Here is a 6,486-nt window from a genome sequence, read left to right as displayed (position 1 = left end):
CATCTCTTTTCTGCTCTACTCCTTTGTCCTGGCAAACATACAGAAGTATAACCTAAATGTGTACCTGAAATATCTTTTTAAAAATATTTATTTATTTATGCATTTATTTGTTGTGATTTTTAAGGTGCCCAGTATGGGGCTTGAATTGCATTCAGCCATGTGGGAATCCAGCATCTCAACCACCACACTACCTGCTGGCCCTACCTGAAATATATTTTCTGTGTGTATGTGTGTAAGAGAGAGAGAAGCAGAGACTTTTCTATGAATGAGCTGTTTGCCAATGATTGGCTACTCAACTTTATTTTGCTATTATTCTGATTTTTTGTTTGTTTGTTTACTTCGTTCCTCTGAGAGAGAGACAAAGAGAGAACACACACCCTAATGCAGTCTTGACACCTCAGACCATCAATGCCCCAACCTCAGTCAGCCCTGGATCATAGGCACACACATGTTTAGAACCTAGAACCTTCCCATGTGAGTCAGTCTCACAGAACATTGTGTTACTGTTGCACTATCCTTTGGCTCCCATGATGATGCTGTTCTTTTTATTCAACAAAATAAGTGAGAGATGATCTCTGTTTTTAGAAGTACATGCTTACATGCTTTACAGTGACTTTTTTTGAAGAAGGAACTATCTGACATTGGTCTAACTTTAGTTTGGCTCCAATGTACACTGTGCAGCTTCACATCTTCTTCATCTCCATCTATGTCTCATTGAATCAAAGTGATAGAAAAATAATGAGTTATCAGGAGCGTAATGCTAGTAGTAGGAAAGCATGTGATGGAGTTTGGGGCATTTGAGAGAATAGCAGAAGCACTCTCACTTTCTTCTTACCCGTTCTCTCCTGAAGCAGGCCATAAAACCTGATCTTCCCCTGAAGTAGGCCATAAGATCCTCAATCCAGAGATGCCCTCCTGTACCCAAAGCAAAGGAATGACTTTGTCTTTGAGGACACAGGGACAGAGAGGAATCTGAACAAAACAGGCCTTGATGGGTTCCTCAGGAACACGTTATTGGATTATATCTCATTTGTTCCATTGTACTTCTGCATGACTCTCTACTCTTCATCAAACCTAAGGATAGGGAAATATAGTTTTCCCTGTTTCTTTGAGTTTTCATCTCTAAGGGTTTCTATGTCATGCAAAATTTATACGAAACTTAAATTTGGAGCTGGTCCCAATGCACAGTGGATAAGTACTATGCAGAAGACAGATTCCACATGGCTGACAGGAGTCCTGGCCATGTCTGTGTCATGCTGGGCTATTGCACATGTGCCCAGGATCCTGACAGAGAACTGGAGGAAAAAGGATCCTGGTGTGACTGAGCCCTGTTGGGGGTTCCCCTCTCTTTTCCTGGCACTCACAGACTCTCTAGCATAAAAAAAAAACATACATTCGTATGATATTATCTTGATAATCTGCCTTTCGTTGAAGCCCACTCCACTATGAATCTTGCAATGGGTCAGGAAAATACATTGCTTTTTCTCTTCTACACATGAGAATTATATACTCAGCTTTCCATCATTCAATAATTTATTCACTCATTCATTTATTCATTCATCAGAAATTTATTCAGTGCAAGGTTCTGTGTTGGCCCTGAAGAAAATGCAAAAAAAGGCATAATACGAAAATAAAATGATCCACATTTTAAAAATAGACTGTACTGAAAACCACTGATTGAGTCTACATTATGAATCAATTTATATTCTTAAGCTTATCAAATTACAATTGTCAAACTTACAGCAGGAGTCTTTTCCTTATTCTATCTATTGCTTATGTCTTCTGTGCATGAAAAATAAAGTAATTGACGGAAACAAATGAGTTTTTGACATAAGCACTTTATAATAGTACAGTGCACAGGCACATAACTGACTATATTCTGGGTGTTTATTATAGTTACTAATGTGTATTTATCTATTCTATGTTGTCTACATGTACTGTAGTGTTAAAAATTAGGCTCAACTAGGCTGGCTCTATGGCACAATGGTAGTGCACTGCTGAAGGTAATCTGGATCCCACATGGTGACCACGGTTTGGATCCCTGTTCTGGTCAGCCTGAAACATGCTGTGCACATGTGCGAGTTCCCAGGAGCCAATAGGCTGGAGAAGGACAGGAAGGGAATTGTGCCATGACCAGATTCTGTGGAGGGTACTTCTCTCTCCCTCTCACATTCTCATGTGTATGTGCACATATTCTATCATGAATAAAGGAAAAAAAGAAATTATGCTTAATATCTTTCCTATTGTATTTATCCATTTCTACTCCCTGCTCTAGGTCTCAGTGTGTGAACAATTAAACCACTCACTGTTGAAGCCAATGCCATCAGCATATTATGAACATGCTGCTGCAGCAGGTACAGCCATTCCTGACAGCCCCTTCCTTCTTGGTGGAGCCCCTGTTCTGTTTTGGTGTTCTCTTTCCCATATGCTCAGGAAAAGTGACAACTTTCTCAGCCCCATGGTGACTCATGAACAGTCCTAATTGATCATGCTCATTCCCATTGCCCCTCACTCCCAGACTGACCGGCTGATTGGCCTACGAATGTGTGTAAGGCTGATACATCATCATAAGCATTGAGTGAATCTCATTTCAGAGGCAACATAATGTGAGGCTTTGGACATGAAACATCACTCTTCTCTCAAGAGTTTATTACTTAATTGGTAGATGAAGCATATGTACATGAAAAAATAATAAACAGTTATTAATAATGCTAAATGTCAAATAAACTTTACAAACAATAAGTTCCATTGAAATCCAAAGGAAAGAGAGACAACTAATCTCTATATGGGGGGCCCCTGTGATAATATGTCCTGATAATAGAAATGATTATTTTTATCTCTATTCATAAAATGAAATTTATAGGCTCCAAACTGCCACAAGTAAGGAATTTTAGCTATGGAGTAAATAGGGTCAGAATTTTTCAGGCAACTTAAAATTATAAATCACTCCTACCTGCCAGCAAAAGCAAAGGTGTCCATAGAAGCACTTGTAGTAATTGTCAAAAAAAAAAAAAGCCAGTAAAACCTGGCTAGTAAATATATACATAGTTGTTTTTTTTCTATGGTGTAAAGAAATAATCTTTTCAGAATTTAGTCGTCTATATAAAGAACATGTACAATCATTAAACAAAATTAGAAGAGGAAAACTGAAAGAAAAAAATCTTTTATATTCTCAATTTGAGGCCACCACTTTTAGCATTTTGATATCTATTCTTCTAATTCATTGTTTGTGTGTCTCTCTGTTTTTCTTTTGAATGTATTTTGTGTAGCTAATGTATAGATTTTTAAACCACATTTTAAAGTAAATTCAGCACTGTTTTATAGAAAACAAATCTCATTGCTTCATCTCTTGGGTCTTCTCTAAGCATCTGGCCCTCCTCCAAACATCCAAGGAAGACAGTGCTGTGGAGATGAGAACAAGGCCACCTAATGAGATTTTAAAAGGATAGACTATGACATCTGGTTACCAGAGAGGGTTTTACCATATGAAAATATCCTGAAGGAAACGAACATTAGAGTTAGGGCCTTTTAAATAAAAAGTGCTGAAAACACTAATAATAGTAATTTAGTTTTCAACCAACTTAAGTGGACCTCTCGTTGTGTTCATTGGGTTGGTTGTCTACACTATGGAGGTGGTGTTCCCTTAACTTACACACACTCACAGACACAAACACACAAATATACTTAGGTCATTCCTCTTCATGGACTGCTTGCTCTCTCAGCAGTAGAAGGGTATGATAAGTATGGGAAACATTTGTCAGGTAATTAAAACTGTCTGTGGGAGGGACTTCACAGCTAACTAGCTTTTAAATTTTTCTTTTCAAATGGAAAAAAAAAACCTGTTAGGGCAAACTAAAAAAAAGAAAAAAGAAAAAAACAACAGAAAAAAAAAGAAGAAAAACAAAGCTCAGAGCAGTCACACACTTAAGTCAGGAAGTTTCAAAACATAGTGTCAACTTGGATGCTTTCTTATCTCAGAGTTTTAGCCAGCTTAAAGCAGTAATTTACAAACTGCTATGTAGACTGGATGGGGAGGGGGTGTTTGCACACACCCAGTTAAAATTAAGTTGCTTGAAATGGGTCTACATGCTGAACATGATTATGAATCCAAACTGGTGTTCCCACATATAAGCTTCTGTTTTAGTTCCAAAAAATTCATTTTGGGTTTTTCTTCTATTTTTTCTTTAGGATTTTATATAGAAAAGACTGATTAGTTCTATAAAGTCTTACACAAAAATTTCACAGATTTTGGGGTTTGCATTCTTAAAGAAGAACATTAAGGACTTGGTATGATAGGCTTTGTGTTCATTGGCTTTTGTAATCTGTCTTTCTGACATTTCAAACAGGCATTTGTCAGATAAAATATGTAATTTCATTTGGAAAAGTAGTCACTCCTTTAATTGCAAAGTTTGGGAAATTGACTTGATTTTAAAATACTGGAAATTTTAGTAATAGCCTGAAATCAAATGCTTTACGTTCCCAGGAATATACAGATGAGACCAAAAAATCCTTCACTGTGGAAACTGGGGAAGGATTCAATTCTTTAAGACTACTAGATAATTTTTAAAGTTAGCTGAGCCATGGTTCTCTGCACTGTCAAGTTCTTACTACAGAGAAAAGATGGTCATGTTTTCTTTAATGTTTTAATTATCCAAAAGAAAGACAGTGCTGTCTTTTCCACAATATGATTTGTGTTGTATGTGGCCACTTTCTGTAAGAATATGCATACTTGGAACTTTTTGCAAATCCTATCTTCTCACTTATCTTTGTTACCTCTTTGTCTAGAGTGTAACACCAGGTATAACACTGAGCACTCTCAAGGTGTCTTTAAATTGGTGTCCTGGCTTTTTCCTTTACCAACACATCGTTAAATAACATTCAAATGCCTGACTCTGTCTGCAGGCTTGGAAGATTAAAGAACTTTTCTAAAACCCTGTGAAACCCAGGGAATTAATTTGAGATAGGAAAAAAAAAATTGGATGAAGTTAAGACAGTCAACCCCAAGAAAAATCTTTAAATAAGATGTCTTGAGTGAATGAAAAGTACTTTGGCTGTACTTTGAATCAAATACCAGTGTTGCAACTTTATAGCATAAACCTTTAAAATTCTCAGGCCTGTTTCATCACCCAGTCAACCCTCCATTGTTCAATCACCTTAAAGTGGCAGCCAGACCTGGGTTTGAATCCAGATTGTATCATAACCTGCCTGGCGAGGTGATTTGGGACAAGTGATTTGATTTCTGTCAGCCTTTCTATCCTAATCTATAAAACTAATACAGTTACATACACTTCACAAGGTTTTTATTTTTTTAATTAAATACAATAATAAATAGTATAGTACCTGACACATAGTTGGCATACCATAAATGTTTGCCTCATATAGACTCTCTGGATTAACATAATTTTTAAAAAATACTATAGGGTGCATGTGCTTGCTCTAGAGAGACAGAGAGAGGGGGAAAAGTGAGAAAGTACCCCCCTAGGGCAATGGCTATGCTGCAATCCCTTCTCCTCCATTCTCTTCCCAGGATTTTGAATACAAACATGCATCTGGTGCATTTTTTAAGCCACCAGGTTGGGGACTCAAACCATAGAAACGACCATGTGAAATCCAGTCACATTAACAACCATGCCACTGGCTGGCCCATAAATTTTAGTTTCTGTACAATTAACAAAATATAGTAATAAAAAGTAGAAGGAAACATTGTTTCACCAGAAGTATAATATGGATCAGATGGTAAACATTTCTAAATGTCATGTTACTGATGGCCAAATATACCATAAATTGGAAAACTTAATCTAGTTTTGGAAAAATATACGCATCTTCAAAAGGTTCATGGAAAATGTGTCTTATGAAAAAACTATGCATGGAATTTAATGGTTTTTTTTGCATCAAAATAAATACATAGTAAGTTGCTATAATATTTGAACAGGATCTAATTTGAGCCACTAACAAGTATAAGACATCAATTATTTTAAAAGAGGTTTTTGCCTTAGGGCATGTGTACTGGAGAGAGGGAGAGAGACAGTGAGAGGGAAAGTGACAAATCACCCACCAGGGAGGATGACCATGCTGCAATCCTTTCTTCTCCATTATCCTCCTAGAATCTTGGGCACACACAGCCCAGGGTGAATTTCAAGGCACTAGGTCTGGGACTTGAACCAGCTTAGCCTTGTGGGAGTCCAGCAATGTAACCACTGTGCCATCTGCCGGCCCCAAGACATCAATTTAAAAATAACCTTTATTGGGACTGGCAGGTGGCATGGTGGTTACGGGCACTGGACTCCCACATGATCAACCACAGTTTGAGTCCCAGCTCTGGTGGCTCATTTTCTCACTTTCCCTTTCTCACTCTCTTACTCTGTCCCTCTCTGGCCATATTAAAATAAATTAATAAATGGGGACCAGCTGGTGGCATGATGGTTAAGGTGCTGGACACTCCCACATGGCCAACGACGTTCGAGTCCCAGACCTGGCGGCTTCCTT

Source organism: Tupaia chinensis, unplaced genomic scaffold (genome assembly GCF_000334495.1).
Source record: "Tupaia chinensis unplaced genomic scaffold, TupChi_1.0 Scaffold000706_1, whole genome shotgun sequence".
NCBI lineage: Eukaryota > Metazoa > Chordata > Mammalia > Scandentia > Tupaiidae > Tupaia > Tupaia belangeri.
Note: the sequence above shows the minus strand (reverse complement) of the source record.